The sequence below is a fragment of the Ochotona curzoniae genome, unplaced genomic scaffold, assembly GCF_017591425.1.
Source record: "Ochotona curzoniae isolate NIBS_2020 unplaced genomic scaffold, NIBS_Ocur_1.0 contig_2754, whole genome shotgun sequence".
NCBI lineage: Eukaryota > Metazoa > Chordata > Mammalia > Lagomorpha > Ochotonidae > Ochotona > Ochotona curzoniae.
The window spans coordinates 28,888,702-28,910,015 of NW_024465582.1; the positions used below are offsets into that span (position 1 = coordinate 28,888,702).

General features: G+C 37.4%; 1 protein-coding gene across 1 annotated transcript in view; it reads right to left on the reverse strand.

Moving 5' to 3' along the window:
• Positions 1-21,314, reverse strand: part of PDE4D (phosphodiesterase 4D) — a 1,371,497-nt gene that overhangs the window by 878,432 nt on the left and 471,751 nt on the right. The gene's annotated exons all lie outside the window — the stretch shown is intronic.

The window sequence follows — 21,314 nt, forward strand, 5'->3', positions numbered from 1 at the left end:
AAGCCTTAGTAACTACATATTTTATTATCTTAAAGCAAAATTTCATCACTAAACTTTGATCTTACAACGTGTATATGGTATTTTATATAGACATTTTCTTGTGTCTATGTCGCATGGATGTAAGAATACCAAGCTCTTTTTGAAATAGTGCTTCTTCACGGAAGGGGAAAGGATATTTGCAGAGAAAGGATATTTGCAGAGAAAGATAAACCAAAAAATTGACCCAAATTACTCTTTTACCCATTATTTGTGCAAGTCATGTAATACTGGTTCTTAAAATATAAAATGCTTACACATCATAAGACAGAGTTTTAACACTCAAACAATTTACGTATGAATTTTTAGATATCAGTTTATCACATTAAGAAACAGTGAAATGACAACGCTCAACATAGCTTGTTTAGTGTCTTGGATGTCATAGACTGAATGCACTCACTCATTCAGTATTTCCGGAGTACTCACTGCTTTCTAAGCCCTGATCTACACTGGGGATACAGTAGTGAACAAAACAGGAAAATTATATCTTGGGTCATGAGCTGAACTAAGGACCCATATGCAAGTCCACCTTAACCAATAATGTAACCTTATTTATATAACAATCTCTAAAGATGTGATTGGGATAATAATCTCAAGGACTAATCTCTTGGATTAGAACTAATCCTAAATCCATTGATTTATAGCTTCCTTAAGAATGATGCCTAACATTTAAACAATACACATTCCACATCAGAGTATGTGTGTTAGATACCCGTCCCTAGCTCCTTGTTTTACCTTTTGGCTTATGAGGAGTCTGCAAAGCAGCTGTGATACCAAATCGCTCAGCTCCTTCTCAAATGGAGTCCTGACCTGGATTGAGTTCCAGGCTTTGACCTTATCTTTTACCCATCTCATTCAGAGTCTGCTGTTTGTTTCTGCTCATTCTGTCTCTTGCTCTAATAAATAAATATAAATTTTTTTAAAAAATTCAAGAATAGTGTGCTTTTGGAAGACAGAGAGAAGACACTGAAGAAGACAGTGTGAAAATTAAGCACAGTGACTGCATTGACCATGGGCCCAACTAAGGAACACTGAGTGAGATCTGTGGCCGCCAGGAGCACCACGGGAGCCAGGGAGCTCGTTAGCTGTCAGCACCTGCAGGGGGAACTGACTCTACCAACATCTTCATTGTGAATTTCAGGCCTCCAGAACTGGAAGAGATGAGATTTTTGTGGTTTTAAGCTACCCAATTTACGGTCATTGATGTGGTAACCTCAAGAAACTGTAACACTTGACTTTGTGGAGTTTAAATTCTAGTTTAGGCAAAGAGAAAATAGAATAAACAAAATGGTATATTAAATGGTGATAAGAGTCATGAGAAAAATATAGAAAAAAGAGGGACCCTGAGAATGAGAAACAGTATAGGTGTGTTATGGACGTGTTTCTCAGAGGTGCTGGGAAAAGAGGAGAAGAAGAGGTCAGTCTGTAATGAAGGTCAAGGGCTATAGCCCGCAGACTCTCAGCTCACCTTAGAAGCTTCCAAGGCTCTGCAGCGGGTCATGGCAATGTCTTCATTTAATTGTTAGTTTCGTAACATTTGCAATAGAATAAAATCATTCCAATATCAAGAAGTAAATTTACAAAAGATTTTTTAGACTATCTAAATAAGACATTACCGATTCCCCATGTAAAATACATGGAAGATACCTTTTGTTAAATCACTAATATTTTTATGAATGAACTAAATGATAAATAAATGACTAGGATAAGAATTCAGGTACGATTATTACAATGTTAGGAACTGCAATCACACCCAGTGATTAAATTATGAGAAATCACTCTGATACTCAGAAGAAAATTGTAATAATTGCTTTAGATCCTCTTGAAAGTAATTCATTAACAGGGAGAGGTATGTTTCAAAAAGATTTGATCAATTTGCTCATGGTTGTTCGAATTAATGTGGATGATTGCATCAGTCTAAAACAATGAAAAAACTGCTTTTCTTATTTAACATAAAAATGTTGATGTTGATGAAGGTGATCTAAATTCATGTTATGATAATACAGTGAGGGCCTCAATGACTAACTATTAAACACAAAAGGATATATAAAATATATATATACACATTAACTATCCTGATATTTTATAGTTTACACATAGAAAAATATCTTAAATATTTCTAAAAATTTTATTTGGCATTATCTTGGCAACAACTTTATTTGGCACGATCAAACTTTGTAAACCACTAATACTTGTTTTTTTTTTAATTAACTAACCCACAGAAACATTTGAGTTATCTTTTCAATATTTTCATTGATCATATTGCTGTCTTAATTTCATTTAAAGAGAAAAACATAGAACCTATAACCCAAAATGTAGATGGAAAAGTGTTGTGGAATTATGCTTACCTGAAATTTTGGTTTGTATGCCTTTTTTCCTTTTTTTGAGTAGCATTTTATCTGACTTAGATTAGGAATGTTTATTTTTCTTGTTCGGAGGAAACTATAACTGAACCAGATATAGACTCAGGCTTTACACTCTCCTCCCATTAACCCCCACCTGTTCTGGAGAAGGGAATGGAAAATCAGAGGGGAAAGAGGAAAATCTAAGTAACAGTAGGCTCCCGAAATCAAGGGGCAGAACTGAAGTTACTTTCCTTAGAGAGGAGACAACAGCAGTTAACAGGGAGGAAGAGCTGAGCTTTCAAGGTCCTTAAAACACTGCATGGACTTTCTCGGCTGTTTTTTTTTTTCTTTTTTGAGAATTAGCATATGATCCATCCCTATTTTCCATCTGGATCCAAAGATTATACTCCCATTCTCATCTTGACCAAATGTTTCAAAGAAGTGGGAATAAGATTTCATTTTTTCATACTTTCAATGCCTTTCTGAATAACTACCCCAAAGCTTCATTCCAATGACTTGAAGATTTTGAACAAGATTGTTTTCCAGGATTGAAATACAGTTGAGTACCAATCTCCCTTCACATTTTGATGCACCTGCTTCATACATAAGTTTCACTCTCCCTGATGAGAAATGAGTTTTCCTAGAACCCAAATGGCCTCAAATCATTCTAAAAGAACAGCAGAAATTTTAAAATGGCTACTTCCAAAAGCTCAGATTCCTCCTCCCAGTGAGAGCAAGCTCTATTATGAAAATACACACGTGAAAATCCATTTGGCTTTTCGTGTTCATCTTTGCATTAGTAAAAGATACTGTATAGTGAGAAGCAGTCCTCCAATTTAATATGGGTTTGGGTAGAAATACAATGTTGACTTAGGATGCAAACAATGTCCTATTCTACTGGGATGACTGGTTCCATGCATTGTCTTTTACCATGAGCATCCACCCTTACTTCTTGTCTCTTCTCCCTGTTCATTTTTCACTACATATAGGTAATATATTCTATTATATCTTCTTTTCTCAAACATAAAGGAGGTATATAATTCTATTTGTGCTACAGTAGCTCTTTAGAGATGGCCACTTTCTGTCCTTCCATGCCCTCAGTTTAGGCTGTGCTGCTTCCATTCCCCAGCTGAGAACCCGCAAAGCTTCCCATCTGATTTCATCATGAAACCTCCTGTCCCATTCTCCCATCTCATCTCTAACAGTTTTTCCTGTGGGCTTTCAAAAAGACAACCTGATTTTGCTCTATTCGTCACGAGTCTTCATTAATAATCTCCACAATTTGGCATAGCTCATCAGCCTTATCATGGCGCATGCTACTGCTTGCTTTGTAATTCAGTTGTGTGTTCCTCATGCTCTATTTTCCCTCAGAGACCTTGCACATGCAAAGAAAAAGATAAAAACATCCAGAGAAGCACTTCTACAGTTTTCAAAACACTCACCGACATGCAACTGTGCCATTTACTTGCTCTAATTACTCTACTAATACCTTTGTTCTGATATCCAGGCTAGCATTTTCTTTAACAATCTAAATGAACCCTCTGTCTAAAGACATTACCCCAGCAAGTTCTTGCACATCCTCCGTTCTCTCTACTACATCATTCACATTGGCATGCAAGCATAACCTTAATTTCCTGACTTAAGAAAAACTATTGGCTTCACATACTTCAGTTATGGCCCATCACTCCTCTTGCAGCATGGGGGGTAGCATGGCTTGCTTTCTCAGGTCCCCCAAAACTTCATTTAAAATCATGTTCTCTGTGAGATCTTCCTTGTGCATTACCTAAATTCCAGCCTCTTCAGTTACTTCCTTATTCCATGTTGTCCCAATAAAATGTAAAATTCATAAGAGACATTGGTTTATATTGCATGACTGTTGCATGCCAGGCATATTTCCATGAAAGCGAAAACCCTTTTAAAGATGATTTGTTTGCTTGTTTGCAAGGTAGAGAAACAGAGATCTCTCGTTTATTGACTCACTCCTGACTCACTCCCATCTGGCAGCAATAGCAGGGTTGAGTCAACTAAAGCCAGGCTTTGGGAATTGATTTTGGTCTTCTACATAGCTGGTAGCAACTCAAGTACTTGAGCCATCACCTAGTGCCACTAATGGCACACATTAGCTGGAACGGGAAGTGGAACCAACATTCTAATGCAGTGTGCTGGTATCCTAAATCACAGTTTACCTGTTGTGCCTAACATCTGCCCCATACAATTCTTTCTGTTCACACATGTATCCTGAGCACCTCTGTTTTAGGACACTCAATCACTCTTTAGTGAATGAGGGAATTAATGCTGAGTACCAAAACATCTTCATCTCCTGGTTTCCTCCTTGCCACAGGAAGTAGGTAATTATCGTTTTTAACATGTAAAAGGCTTGAATATTTTAATATGTTGCCTACTCTGTACCTTGTTGCAAACTAAGATGTATGAGTGTGAGAGAGAAAGAGAAAGAGAAAGAGACAGAGAGAGAGAAGAATGAATCATGAAAATGAGCCTTCTGCATAGAGGAGATCATTTGATTTTTACTCTTCATATGCCTCAAATCCTTTTATGTATCATTGTTCCATATCCTCTCTAAGCAAACCAGATTTTAAAAGTCTTGAGGCATTACTGGAAAGATAAGCCATAGCAGCAAAAATATGTAGATCCTTATAATTCCTTTGCAGAAGCATTTACTAAAACCTGTACTTTTAAAATTTTGTAGATGATATATTTTTCTCTCAGGTGTAAGGGCCTCGGTCACTCAGAGTAATCATTTGTTTGCTTCTGCTTAGGAAAGGCTGCCATGGGAATAATTTAAATGTAAATTAAAAGCAATGCAAAGACAACTTTATTTTGTTGTTGTGCTTTGAGGCTAATAGGAAGTCAGTCATTTTCCTGGGTGAAAAATGTCCTTAAAGTAAGAGAAAAGATACAGATGTTTGAACTGATGCCAATTTTGTGTTGGAAAATGTCATCTAATTTTATTTTTCAATCAATTAATAAATTCCAATAGTGCATTGTTAAGAGTCTTTTTTTGTCTAGAAATAATAGTTCTTTAAAATTGCAAAAAACATAGTCTGTGACAGTTTAATAATAGATCTTGGCAGTATGTGACAATGCATGTCACATTGAATGGGAAAGGGTTTTGGTTAAATGTGCTAATTTATAGCAGTGAGATTTAACTGATTGTAGGTGACCATTTATGAAGGTCAATTTTCACCATGTTTAATATATTCAGGTGAGAGATCTTTTGCATTTCTTCAAAAGTTCATTACCAGATTCATTCAGACAAACTAGACCAACAGGTCCTATAGATATACTATCCTAATTTGTAAGCTAGACACCACCAGTATGAGGGGGCTTTATAGGAGCTGATCTAGGGTTTTCTCAGGATATCCAATGTCAGCAGAAATACACAGTTCCCTATATCCTGCACATGACAACCTTTTAGATTGAGATATCATGAAGGGATTTTCAGAAAGTGGAAAACGACTTCAGGCAGGATTCATTCAGATTTTCTAGAAAGATGACAGAAGCCTTCCGCCGGTGGCTGACATCACAGGACAGGGGATTCAGCCGCAAATTGCAATGCAGGTATCCCATAAGAGTACCAGTTTGAGATCTTGATGCTCCACTTTCAATTCAGTCCTCTGTTAATGTGTCTGGAACAGTGGGAGCTCAAGTACTCAGGCTCCTGTTACCCACGTGAAAGACCCCAAAAAAATTCCAGGCTCCTGCCTTCAGGCTGGCACAGACCTGGTCTTTGTGGCTATATGGAAAATGAACCAGTGAATAGAAATATGTAATTCGTCTTTCTCCCTCCCTCCCTGTGTGTGTATGTGTGTGTGTGTGTGTTTCAAATGAATGAATCTTTATTTAACAACAACAAAAATCTCTGTCACCAGCAAAGGGGTAAATTTGGATAAAATTTAAAATTACAGTGGAATTCTGAATCTCTGAAATCTGGTGTTCAGGTGTACCTAGATTAAGATCCAGGACTTTAAGGCCTTGATTTATAAGGTAGATCCCTGTGCTATTTGTGAGTTATTTAACTTTTCCAGGCTTTACTGCTCCTGCCTACAAAATCAAAGTAACAATGACGTCTACCCGAGGGTTGCCCTGAGGATCAAGCTCAGTAAAATACACTCAGTGTTTACACAGAATGTCAGCACTGTATGATAATGCAGTTTTGTCAACTTGTTAAGGCTGATGCCAAAACTACTATGGAATTCTTCCAATTGTAATTCTTGCTAAGCCAATCAGATTTTTCTAGGCAATAAGAAACGGGAAAGTACCTCAAGAAATTTGTAGAAAATGGAATTCAAAGACAATTTTCTTTTGCTTTAAAGAAAGATGAAATCCATGCAGAGAAAATTTTCAAAAAGTCCAAGGATATATGATGAAAAAAATATGTGCATGGATTTCAAAAATTCTTATGGCAAAATAAACATCCGTCTCTTCCATTTTTCCATGAAATTTTGGGGAACTCTTGAATCAATGCATATACAATTATTATTTCAAAGAATTTGGTAATTCAATTTTTTATCCATTTTTTTTTCACATCAGAAATGATTCACATATCACCATGAATGGCCTTCTTAGATCTTTTTTTGACTAGAGAAAGCTCCCCCAAGACTTATTTATTTACTTATTTATTTATTTTTAGGAAGGAAGACAGAAGAGGACATTCTTAAATACAGAATCATAATTGAAACTAAAAACTGTGGTTACAATGAAAACTGAATGTAGGAAGGAGAAGAGAGGAAGGAGCGCACCCCAGGATTTCTAAGGGTCTGCTGTCCAGGTCATGGGAGGTATGCCTTTGTGAAACACTTATCCTTCTCAGGGCACCTGCAGGAACTCACGCACACTACAGTGAAGAGAAACGACTTCTAAAGAAGAAGGACACCTGTAACAAGCTCAACGGACAGCTTTTCATCTTTCTTCTGATTGCTTTCCGAATGCCTCCACAATGCTGAGAAACGGAGCACTGAGTATAAAGAAGAGTTAGACTCATGGTAATCACATTTGATTTTCCTTCAGGGCCAACCTCTTTTCTAAGGGAGGCAGAAGGAAAGAGAGCAAGCCAAAGAGAAATTAAAACAAGACTCGTGGAAGAAGAATATTCTCCAGGGGGAAAAGACAGGCAGTTTGTAATTTCATGCACTTAATTAATTGCAGTACAAACCACTCTCATCAGGAATCCATTTTAAGCATAGCAGCTTGAACAGTCAAAAGGGAATTGTGACAGCGAATTCCAGTCCTTGTCTCCTTCTTGAGAGCTCTACAAACTTTGTCAGGGATATCACAAGTTCCTCTTCCCTTCAATACCCTCCTTTGCATCACCCTTTTTATTTATTAAAATAAAAAATATTTTAAAAGCAACTCAATGTTTTACATAGGTTCCTTCTTGCTAACTTTGAATTGTGATTTTACAGAAAAGTCAAAACACTCCCAGGAATTTACCCAAATGAAATAAAAGCAGCATATGAAAGAATGATCTGTACCCCATGTTTATATTAGCTCAATTCACAATAGCTAAGATATGGAATAAGCACAGATGTCATCAATCGACAACTAGATAAAGAAAATGTGTTATAGGGATCAGCACCATGGCATAGCCAACATCCTAGTCCTGACAGTTCCACCTCCAATTCAGTTCTCTGCTAATGCGCCTACAAAAGCACTGGAAGACAATTCAAGTGCTTGGGAACCTGGCACACATAGGAGAGACCCGGAAGAAGCTGCCAGCTCCTGGTTTTCGACTAGTTCCTGCCATTATGGCATTTGAGAAGAGAAACAGTAGATACATGATATCTTACTGCTCTCTCTTTCTCCTCCCCAGCCTTTAAAATAAGAAAATCTTCTTTTAAGTGCCTATATATTTAGTATAGAATATTACTCAACCATGGAAAAGAATGAAATTCTGTGTTTTGCAACAAAATTGATATAATTGGAAAAATCTTTACATTTAGTGAAATAAACCGATCCTCAAAAGATGTATATGTATGCTTTGCTTGATTTGTGGAAACTGATATACAGAGTTACAAAGAGTGACATATATATAAGAGGAATTGATCTTTTGAGAGGTGATTATTGTTCCAGCCTTTATCTATAACCTTAAGGAACAGTGGTTCCTCTACTTACTATTTTGTTGAAATCGTGACTTAGTTGAGGGGTCAGCTCATGATTAAAAACTCAAAAGATTGTATGTCAATGTAAAGGTTGAAAAAAGAGGGGGTGAAGGATAAGGCGGGATAGGATAATGGGCAGAGGGAAGGTTATGTGGGAAGTACCACTCTGCTCCCAAGTCTGTATATATGAAATTTTTTAAACTCATGTAAATAAAACATTTAAAAATAAAACTACAAATAAATCATGAATGTGATTTTTATTGTTTGAATAAGCATATTTTTGTTAATAGGAATAAGAAGGGGAAATAGCCAAAATTCTATTGTGTAAGAAATAATATTTTACATTAATTCCCATTTCTACATCACACATTAACATATATTTTTGCAGCAATATAACTTTAACAGGACTATATTTGTACATTTTGTTTTTCTCAATAGGTTTTACTTAATTCTATGCTGTCATTTATTTGTCCAAATGGTCTCTTAATGACTTCATAATTACCCACGAATGGGAATTTTTCACTACCACTCAGGCACTGCTTTTCCAATTGAAAAAAAAAAGTTATTTGTGTTATATAGAAGTGATATAGACACAATAAACTTAAAATTACTTTCCTGATCAATTTTTTCATGTGTGCCCTGGAAGAACCATAAGAGGCTATAATCCAAAATAAGGGAGAATAGGATCTACTTTTTATTTGATGCAGAAACCTTCTGAAAATCAATTAACCTTTACCTTCCTCCCTGAGATAGATGGAGTCCTCTGTGCTTGGTTCTCAGGGGAATATAATTAATACCCTTCGCCAAGGCATTTTGTAAGTATAACGTAGTATACAGTCGTTAAATTCTAGACACAAATACTATTCCATAGGTTTTGGAATCAAACAAAAATATAGGACCTTGGTAACATCACAGAAAAGATCAGAATAAAAAAAATTGTGCTGGCATAAATATCATGTCAAGGCTTTTTAGTCTCTGATGTCAACCATGCAACTCTATCAAATATTATTAGATGAAATTTGACATGATCACAAATGGCCACAGCTTAACAATTGTGAATGGCAAGCCATATCCAAGAGGAGAGGAAATTATGTACACATGCATAATTGTTGTGTAAGATTCTGAGTGTCACGCAATTTCCTGGAAAGCGTTTTCTGCAATAGTATTTGCTCACATAGCATTCAATTTCCTTCTTGATGTTACCACTGCTCTTGCAAGAATAATGAATGGGCAAAATGCTTGAATTCCCAATATAATATTTTTAACAATACTTTAGAAAACAGTAGTGTTCATGTCAGTGACCATTTTAGGAAGAAAATTCTAAACAGAAAACTTGACTGCTCACTCAAAATACCTACTTTATTATGATAACTTGGAAAATTATTATGACTATTTCTAAAACAAGTTCCCTGCTTGTATAAGGTCTAGAAAAGCAGTGGAGGATAATTCAAAGCTTTGGGACCCTGCACCCATGCGGGAGAAGTTTCAGATCGGCTCAGCTGTGGTTATTTCTGCCACTGGAGAAGTGAAGCAGCTGACAGAAGATCTTCCTCCCTGTATCTTCTCCTTTCTGTACATCTGACTTTCTAATAAAAAATAAACAAATCTTAAATAATTGATTCGTCTCCATATTCCATAGCTTATAAGAAGCATGGAAACCACTGAGTAATGTGGTATAAGCAAAGCATCCTCAAACAACACAAGCTGCTACAATTTCCAGTAGATACTATAAGAGCTAGGAATGCTGGACTGGGCCCACCTCCAAGTCTTCCTAATACTTGTTAGTCATCAGATCCAACTTCCTGCTCCTTAAATAAATGCCTGTCCATCTGGGATAACAGGACCAATTGTTGTAAATGTTTTAATCCCAGTTATCACAAGCCTTTTCAAGAGTTAACTAATAGACTCATGCTACTCTATGCATTTCTTCTTCCCCTGGTCTAAACTTCCACTGTTATTTCCAAAATTACTCCGATTGTCTGAAACACTTCTTTATTCCAGGAGGAATGGACTTCTCACTCCCTCACCCTTCAATTGAACCAACAAAGACACATCCTATTCTGACCTCCTTCCATCTTGGCTCGTTTCCTGGAGTACATTGAGGGGGAGTTGCTGTGGCCCTCCATATCCTGCTTGGGTCCTGGAAGGGGATACATGGTGCTCTCTTGGTTACTCACATTAATTTACTGATCATTACTTCTCCATTTTATTTTGGAAGCCTCTCCTTTGACATCTATGCCAATCGACTTCCTCGTCACTGTACCACATTCACTAAAACCTGTCCACCTTGTTAGTATCTTAAGATCTCCAGTCCTTTTATCCTGGGCAACTTCAATGCTGATGTGGGAGTTGTCTCACATTTCTCGCCTCCTTAATTAATTTTTTTTGCGCTGAAATAATACTTTTGATGACATCCTTCTACATTCTGAATCACGTTAAAGTACCTTCAGTGCTTATAAAGTGCATACACTCTATCCTCCAAGTGTAATTTTGTATATTTTCAATGTGTTCAGTTTCTCTAATTTTATCTGACTGTCATAGAGAATTTTAGAGACTCTGAATACATTTCATACGATATTATTTTTTACATTCTCTTATTCACAAGCTCATACTAGTTACCAGGATTCCTTGCTTCTTTGCCATTCTTGCAAATGCCTTCAAATCCTTGCCCCATTTACTTCGCTTTTTCAATTTTTCACCAATCCAGCTGGTTGCCTTCTCAGAGCTTACACTTTGGTTGATTAATGCTACTGAAAAACATCCTGAAGTTTCACATATGGGTGACACCCAAAGTTCATGGTAACTACTATCAGCAGTAACTGCTGTAGCATGCTATCTTAATTTATAATTTATCTTGTCCCGGGACTTTGTTTCAACTGTTCTCACTGTCTAATACCATCTTTCAGGAATCAGCTCAAGTCCAGTTTCTCAGAAGCTCAAACAGGTTTGTTCTTCAGAGTTCTCCTCTGTTGTTCCCTATTACTTCAATCATACTTGCACATTAAATGTAATAATACCGTATGTGTTTTCTTGCATATTTGTTACCCTTATTTCTATATTCTGTGAAGGCAGAAGCTATTTCTGTCTTATTAAGCCTTCTGTTTCCAGGGCATAGCGCAAAACACAGCAAATAACAGATATGAATTGTAGGATGCAGGTAACACAAGATATTTTTAAAAACTCACAGGAAATTTGTTTTCCTTTTGGCCAGGTGCAGTAGCCTAGTGGCTAAAGTTCTCGCCTTGCATGTGCCGAGATCCCATATGGGCACTGATTCATATTCTGGCTGCTCCACTTCCCTTCCAGCTCCCTGCCGGTAGCCTGGGAAAGCAGTTGAGGATAGCCCAAAGCTTTGGGACCCAGAACTTGCGTGGGATACCTGAAAGAAGCTCCTGGTTCCTTGCTTTTGATCAGTTTGGTTCTGGCTGCTTTTTTCTACTTAGGGAGTGAAATAGCAGAATGAAGATCTTTCTGTCTTCCCTCCTCTGTGTAAATCAGACTTTCCAATAAAAATCAATAAATATTTAAAAAAATAATTCTCTTGCAAAAAACCTGAAAGTGCATAATTGCATATATGAAGGATCTTCAAGTTTCATGGGAAACATGCTTTATAGTGGACAGCACTGTGGTATACTGGGTAAAACCACCACCTGCAGTGCTGACATACCATATGGGCACTGTTTCTAGTCCTGGCTGCTCTACCTTTGATCCCAAGCTCTGCTAAGGTGTCCAGAAAAGCTGCAAAGGATGGCCGAAAGAGCTTGGGCCTTGGCACCCATGTGGGAGAATTGGACAAACCTCCTGGCTCTTGGATCTGAACTGGTCCAGCTCCAATTACTCTCTATAACTCATTTTCAAATAAATAAATAAATCTTAAAACAGGTAAACATGTATTATGGGAAAACCATGCACAACTCCTAAATTGCATCAAAACAAGTGTCTTGTTTCATTTCTCCAAGAGCTTTGTGGAATATATTTATCCATGGCCATGACATGATGGTAGAGACAGACATGTTTACCAATATTGCCTGTTCACATTCTTCTACTTCAGTTGTGTAATATGTGGAAATGTATAACTTCAAGAAATGAAAAAGAAAATGGAATAAATTTGAAAGAAGCAATGATGCAAGAAGAAAGTCACAGGGACGTGGTTACTAAGACACAGGAAAGCAGCAGTAAGAAGGTGCAATACTCAAAAAACATGGAAAAAAAGAGGGGAGAGTCCCAGGAAGTTGTTGCTGAAGTATAAAATCTTATGTGGTCAAGTCCATATTTTAAATGTCATTCATATATTATAAATGATATGCTTTATATTTCTTATGCATTCTAGGGTTTTAGGACTCTCTATATAGCTTCTATACATCAAGATATGTATGTGGAGCTGGCGCAATGGCCTAGGGCTAATGTCCTTGCCTTGAACACACAGGGATCCCATAGCGGCATTGGTTTTAATCCCTGGCAGCGCTGCTTCCCATCCAGCTCCTTGCTTGTGGCCTGGGAGAGTAGTTGAGAACGGTCCAAACCTTGGGACCCTGCACCCATGTGGGAGACCCAGAAAAAGTTCCTGGCTCCTGGCTCCTGGCTTTGGATGGGTGCAGTTCTGAACCTTGCAGTCACTTTGGGAGTGAATCATAGGAAGAAAGATCTTCTTCTCTGTCTCTTTTCCTCTCTGTTTATCTTACATTGCAATAAAAAACAAATAAATATTTTTAAGTGATATGCATGTAGAAGTGTGTGTGTTTAATTTATGAATCACATTGTGATAAAAGTCTGAACATCCTGGGATGAACACCATCTAGAAATGAAGACAATATGTCATCTCTCTCAGGTGTCATTACATAATTGACATCGAAGATCTCTGCTATCCAGCATATATTTTTTTGTTGGGAATTTAGTGTAGTGGTTCAGAATCAGTTTGGTTTTGCCTATACCGCAAAACAGTGGAGTGTTTGGGTTAAAACCCATTCCAGCTTCCCCTACTGCACACACTCAGTGGAAGCAGGTGATGGCTCAAGTGCTTGAATTCCTGCCAGCTCTATGGGAGACACAAACTGAGTTCCAGGTTCCTGAGTTGGGCATACCTCGACTACAGATGTCTCGGGCATTTGGGAAGTGAACCAGCACATGTGAGATCCCTCTCTTTCAATTTATGCCTTCTGCTCAAATATTTAAAAAATATAGATGAAGGGCCCGGCGCGCTGGCGCAGTGGTTGGGGTCCTCGCCTTGCACGCCCGGGATCCCATGTGGGCACCGGTTCTATCCCGGCAACCCCGCTTCCCTTCCAGCTCCCTGCCTGTGGCCAGGGAAAAGCAGTCGAGGACGGCCCAAAAACCTTGGGACCCTGCACCCGCGTGGGAGACCCGGAAGAGGCTCCTGGCTTCAGATTGGCATAGTATCGGCCCGTTGCGCTCACTTGGGGAGTGAATCATTGGACGGAAGATCTTCCTCTCTATCTCTCCCCTCTGTATATCCGCCTTTTCAATAGAAAAAATAATAAAAATAAATCTTTAAAAAAATATATAGATGAAACATTATTAAAACAAAACAAAAAGGACACAGGAGCATGGTGAAGTGGATATTACTGACTTACAGAGTCATCTCTCCCCTGGTATCTGCCAGTATATAAACCCACAGATGTAAAGTATTATTATGCGTCATTAGTTCACCTAGCATATCCAAAACGAAGATGCCAGGAGGCCTAGCAGGAAGGAAACAATATTAAAAAGAAACTCTGTTAACTATCTGGTTATTTTGAAAATTGGGGGCATAGCAAATATCTCAAAATCTTCAGAGAGTTCATCATGTGTAAGCAAAAATTGTCCGTGTTTTTTATTGCTTACTTAGGATTAGATTAAAGAATGCTATTTCCAGAGTTGCTGACTATGGAAATAAGATGGTATTCATCAAGAAATTATATGGTAAGAATGAAATGTTTTATTTTGCTGAGAATCTAATTTTAATATTGAAAGTCACAAATCATAAAGCAAAAGTAAAGCTGGGTTTGAGAAAATCCAACCAAATGCTTCAGAAACAAAATGTGGGTGTCCTGAGAAATTTAAGCAAACACCGTGTATTTATTAGACCACATTTAAATCAAGCAAGTAGAAAGCAATCCAGTTTATTTTATTTAGTATGCTTATTCAAGCTTATTGAAAACATAGCTTTTCAAAGAACCCTACCTGTCACTTTACACAAAAATCAGGTCTAAATGGATCAAGGACCTAAATCTGCACCCACAAACCATCGAACTATTAAAGGAAAACATAGGAAGCATTCCACAAGATATAGGTATAGGTAATGTTTTAGAAAGTCACAAAAAGCACAGGCAATTAAAGGCAAAACAAAAAGGACTGCAGCAAACTAAGAAGCTTCTGTACAACAAAGGAAATGATCAACAAAGTGAAGAAGCAAATGGGAGTAAATCTTTACACACTGCACAACACATAGGCGGTTGAGATCCAGGATTTGCAAAGAGTTTTAGAAACTCAAAAACAGCAAAACAAACAACCCTATGAAGAAAATGGCAAAGGAAATGAACATTTTTTTCAAAACAACAAATTCAAAAGGCTAGTAGACATATGAAAAGATGCTCAGGTTGCCTAGCTATGAAAACCACATTGAGATTCCACCTAACCCCAGTAAGGTTGTTCTACTTTCAGAATACTAACAATATCTGCTGGTGTGGATATAGCAAAAATGTTACCCTCCTTTACTGCTGGTGGGAGTGTAGGCCAGTACAACCACTGTGGAAATCAGTATGGAGAGTGCTAAGAGAACTAAAAATTGATCTGCCATATGACCTAGTTATCCCACTTCTAGTAACACATTCAAAGGAAATTAAACCTACATATGAGAAGGAGTCTGTAATCCTATTTTCACAGCAGCACAATCTATATAACAAATACATGGAAACAATCCAGATGCCTGTCCAAAGAGGAGTGGATAAAGAAGCAGTGGTACATCTACTCCATGGAATACTACTCAGCCACTGTAAAGAACGAAAATCTACCATTTGCAACTAAATGATACTAACTAGAGATGATTATGCTCAGTGAAATAAGTCAACCCCAACAGCAAAAATGCATGCTCCCTCTGATACAACCTTCAGGAAAATTAAAAGATCAATAGCCCTTTCAATACAGTTTTTGCTTCATCTCATGAGTTTTGATATTTTGTTTTTATTTTCATTCATTCAAAATGTTTCTTTTTCCTATTAATTTCCTCACTGAACCATTGGTCATACAATAGCATCATTTTCGTCAAGAATGGTTTTTATTTTATTTTTCATTTCTCCAGTGACACATTGGTCTTTCAGAAGCATGTTATTTAATTTCATGTGATTTTTAAAAAAATTTTCTTCCTGTCGTTGATTTTGTTTTATGGCTTTTTATTTAAGGGGATATAGAGTAACTGTATAATAGAGACTGTCATATTCAGATGTGAAGATACAATACAGTTAGCATCTCTACTTCTAAACCAAGGATGGACTCCCAACGAAACTGTTAAATATATCTTGATAATAGAATGCTGGCTCTCTGCCATTGTCCATACCTAATAATATAGGGAAAATTCATGGGGGAGGGAATCTGGGGACAGAGAGGAATGGAAATCCCAGAGCTTACTCAATTGTGCCATAAAAATAATAAATAAATATTTTAAAAATAAAATTTATAAATAAAATATTTTATAAAAAATATTTTATAAAGAAGAAAAAATTTATTCATTTATTTGAAGGCCAGAGTTGAGGCAGAAACAGATCTTCCACCCACGTGTGTATTGCCAAGTGACCTGAACAGCCAGCATGGAGTTAGACTGAAGGTAACAGCCAAGAGCTTCACCCACGTCTCCCACATGGGTAGCTGGGGACCAAGAACAATGGCCATCTTCCATTGTTTTTCCCAGGAGCAACCAGGGGACAAACCAGCACCCAGAGTAAATAATTTTAAAATAGCAAATATTTCAAAATATTATAGTTTCAGTGAACATTTCACAAACAAATGTGTATTCCATTTTCAATCCAGAGAAGCTTGCCTAGAATGTTATAGATCTTCCACATAACATTCAATAAGAACATATCACACAAATCTCTTGAAACTTGAACATATATTCAATATGAAAGGACAAGCTTTGTGCTTAGACTATAAAACCCAATCCCCAAGCTCCATAAATCCATATATCTGAAATATTTTAAATATGTAAAATGCAAGGCTTGCTTTATCCTAATCTTAACACATCAAATTTGAAGAAATCAGATGTAACTGCTTTAATCAGTATTCTGGGATATTTTTTTTTTCCTGTTACTTTTTCATGTGGATTGTGACTTAGTAACAAAATGCTGCAAGTTTCCTTTGCTCACATATATTCTAATGTAGTCTTTGTGTGTATTCAATAACTAGATGATGAGTGCTTGATCAAAGGATCCAGCGTCTAACCGACATCTGGAACCAGCTCCTCTGTGAATGAGAGATAATTCATGGAAATAGTTCTAGAAGATTCTCATAAAATGAAATCTCCTATAACTAAAGTAGTCCATCTCCTCTGTGACTACTTAGATTTGTACCCAAGAGTGGCCACTTTTTCCCTTTAAACTCTTTTCATTTTCTTCTTTTAATAAGACTTAGAGATATAAATGCACACAGTGTACTTCTGCAGACAGATTACAAGACACTAGTGAAGAAAAAGTATGTGCAATATTCCCAACCCACGCACATCTCTGCAGATCCATCCATCCAGAGGTGTGTCATCATGCCACAAGGGAACACCATGCTCCTTGGCTCTCATTTAATATAGTCAGTGTCGCAGTGAAGCAGAACTGGAATGACTTAATGGTGCCTCCCCTAAGCTTTCCCTCATCCCACTACTTCTCAAAGTGCAGGGAGCAATTTCCACAAATGTAGCAAGTTCAACCCTCCATAGGGAGCCTGAGAGGACATGGAAAACCCAGGGAACATAAATCAGTGCCTAAGCTGGGACCAAAGTAAATTCCAAAGTTCTGGAGATTCTGAACAGGAAGAAGTTTAGAAGTCAGCAGACAAATACAGAAACATGAAGCAGAGTAACAGAGTTCTCCATTTCTATGCCAAACACAAATGGACAGCATTCAGAATCAGAGCATATCTGTGGAATGACGCCAGAAGTGAGATCAAGATTTCCTCAACACTAAAGTGGCATATACATAACAGCGACTTTCTGAATGAGGAACAAAGGTCTGATTCTTAGATCTGCCAGAGCTCTCATTCCTGTCTCAGGAGATGGCAGAGGATCTTTGAATCCAATTCTAGTGAGGCCACCAACACTATCTACACAACAAGCAATATGGTTTGTTCCAAAATTTCCCGTTGTAAGCATAGCAGCTGGTGTTAGATATTAAGCACTTAACAGTATGCCCAAACTAGTACCATGTATATTATCTTTAGAAAAACTGTTGAGATGGCTATCTCCTTATTCCCATTTTTGCCTTTGTAAAGTTGGAAACTTGGAGTAATTCAATTTCAAAGGTGATATGGCCAGTAAGTTGTAAGGTAGAACTCGAATTCACACGGACTATAGCTACAGCATCTGTTCTTGACCACACGCTGCCCTGCTGTCAGCCAGCACAAACATTCTGTCAGTTCACTCCCATCTTCCCTTTGGTACCTCAGTGCTTGGATATCCTATTTTCTACCAGTCAATACTCAAGAGACCAATTGTCCTTGTCACCAAGGAAAACTGCCCTACAGCTGTGCTTCCCATTTTCTGTCGCCACCCTACTGGTTGCACGCTTGTCCTTTTCGCTGTTTCCATTCCCTTTTCTCTGACTATTTCTGTTTTTTCTTTTCCATTGCTTCTTTGGGTCTTTTATCCTTATTTCCCTGGCCTATATAGGTGACATTTCCCCTACACACACACACACACACACACACACACACACACACACACACACACACAGTGGTTCCTTAGGATTCCTAACATATTAAAAGTAAAATTAAAGAAAAGAGGAAGCTGCCAATTGAATGAAAACATTCACTAAACAATACTTACCTTATATATATGTATATATATGCACATAAAACATACACATATATACATATGCACAAATATAAAACATATACATATAAACACAAAAGACTAATGACAAGAAGAAAGAACTTGCAGAAAGGAATAGTAAAAACATGGAAAATATTTTTATTAGTAAAACAAAAAGAACATTATACAAATGTTCAATAACATATTAAAAAGATAATTAATATTACTACTGATCAGGCAAATATTAACTTAAATCACAGCAAGATAGCACTATAACTCACCAGAATGACTAAATGTACAAAACCTGAAAATAACAAGTGCTGGTGAAGTTGTAGGACAATGGTAAACCCACATGTTGCTGGTAGGAGGGGAAAACACCACATATATCACTGTGGCAAATGGTTAACACTAAGCAAAAAGAAAACAAAACCAACAAACGGCAACAACAACAAAAATGTAGCCTACCTACAATTCATAAATTCCTACTCCTAGGAATATATCCAAGAGAACTTAGTGCATAGGCTCATAAAAAGACCTGTCTTCAAATTTTGCACACATAATACCACTGAACTAGAAACAGCAGCTCAATGTCCATCCAGCAGACAGGGAAGTTAAGCACATGAAAGCATATTCACACAATATTCACATACAATAAAAAGAACAGATGATAAGCAGTCCAACATAGATAATATTTTTTCAAGTGATAGAAATCAGAAACTAAGAATTCTTACAGTATAATACCATTTTGTGTTGAAGCCCAGATAAGGAAAGTGTTAGTGACAACAGTAAGGAGATACAATGGTGATGAGATGAGTATACAAATCCGTGAAACTTACCCCAAATTTGTACTTCTTTTACCCTATGTAATTTGTGTCAGTTTCAAATGTTTCATAATGAAACTAAATGCAAAATTATTTGGGAGGGCAAAATGGAAAGGTATGACATTCCACACTAGTTCTTGGCCAACTTCTTATCATTGTGAGCCATAGCTTTCTCTCTTCTGTCAGGGGGCCAGCAAACAGCCACAAATCCTGAGTGATGCTACTCTCTGAGCAAAACCAACTGGTAGATGAACTTAAGATGTCTATATACCAAATTTTAACAACTAAAAATATTTTGTGCTCCAGTTTCTAACGGTTACAAAATCCCGATATATACCCTCTAACAGCCTAGTGTCTACGTGCCCATGTTCATGGTACACAGGGGAAAAGCATAAAGTAGAATTACAAAAGCACTAAGGAAAATCTCTCTCCAACTTATTCTCTTGACCCCGATGGTTTTTGAAGGCGGTAACAGCAGCCATTCATAATACTCATTTTGCAAGCCAAATTCATCTTGGAAAACAATTATTCTTAGGGCTGCACTGTGGTTTCCAAAAGAATGAAACATAACTTTGGACTCATTTTCTGACAATTGACAAAGTAACTATATGGTTAAAATTCCACCAGAATAAAAACAGCAAAAACTGATGCAAAGAAGTGAAAATGCATCCAAAGTACATGAAAAGTATCTCTCATCATCAAAGGTTTGCAATTAATAAGGGATAGTTTTACAGGGGGACCGAAGGACTGACTGGCCTTTATTCATGAGTTGAGTTGGAGGTCACTTAGCTGAAGTCAAATAGCTGTTTGTGATAGCTGTGAAGGTCTCTGGGAATCTCCATTCACTTAAATGGCTACAGAATGTAACCTCTGGATACTCCACCAAGCTATACTGCTGAATCCTCTACCTCTCAGTATTCAGCTCACAAATTGTTCTTTCCTTCCTAAGGAATTCCTAAAGGCAGTTCCTTTAATATGTCCTTAATCTTTGTTCTTGTTTGTGTTTTTCTTGTTGTTGTTATTGATGATGAGCCATTCTCATCAATGAATACTGCTGACACAAAACCCCTTCCTCTTTTTGGAAGACAAATGCAGCCCTGATAGGTATCTAATCCATGAACTGAAACACAATATTGCTCACACTTGATTTTTGATTTTTGTTAAGATATAGAAGTGCCACAGTACAGATAAGCTCAAATCATAAAGTTTCCTGGCGCTTGGAGACTATTTATTTGGTTTCAACAACTCACTCAAATTTAATTAAATAAGCTTAGCTTTTACCTGAGATTTTTAATTATACACATTATCCAACTACATAGAGATAATATTAAATAAACAGCACCATTTTCTTCCAAGGACGTGTAAACTTGAAATGAGAAACCATGTTTAGTTACCCAATTTTCTGAGCTAGCCAAGATAATTGAACACAGCAGGGTCTTACCTTAGTTTAATTTTAACTCATTCTTCCTCAAATTTGCAGGAAGCATGATAAGGATTCAAAGGAAAGCAGTGTGCTGACGAAAGGACAACATGGGCCTCTAACTGTTAAACCCAGAATTGGGTTTCAGGAGTACTTCCACAACACCTTCACTGGCAGAGTGGTTCACTGTGCCTGTACTGTTTGTGCAAACGATGTGGTTTATGCTAACATAAAGTAATGCCTACTTTCTTTCTGGGCATCTGGAATTCTGACACATGCTACCAGGTAGAGCGTACCGAACAGGCTTCACTAGCCAAAGACATCGTTGGTGAAAACACTTCACAATGTTGTCAGCACTCATTGTGGGTGTGTCTTACTCCACTGAGAAAGGGACCCTTGGAAGCTGCTATCCATTTGCCTCCAGATTTTGTCACAGGCATTTCTCCCTTAGCTGATTTTGTCTTGAAGCTTTTATTTTTCTGTAATAAATCATTGTCATCAATGTGACTGTTGGGTGACTTCAGAGTTTTCTGAAATAATTCAATAAATCTTGGGATGGTCTTGGCA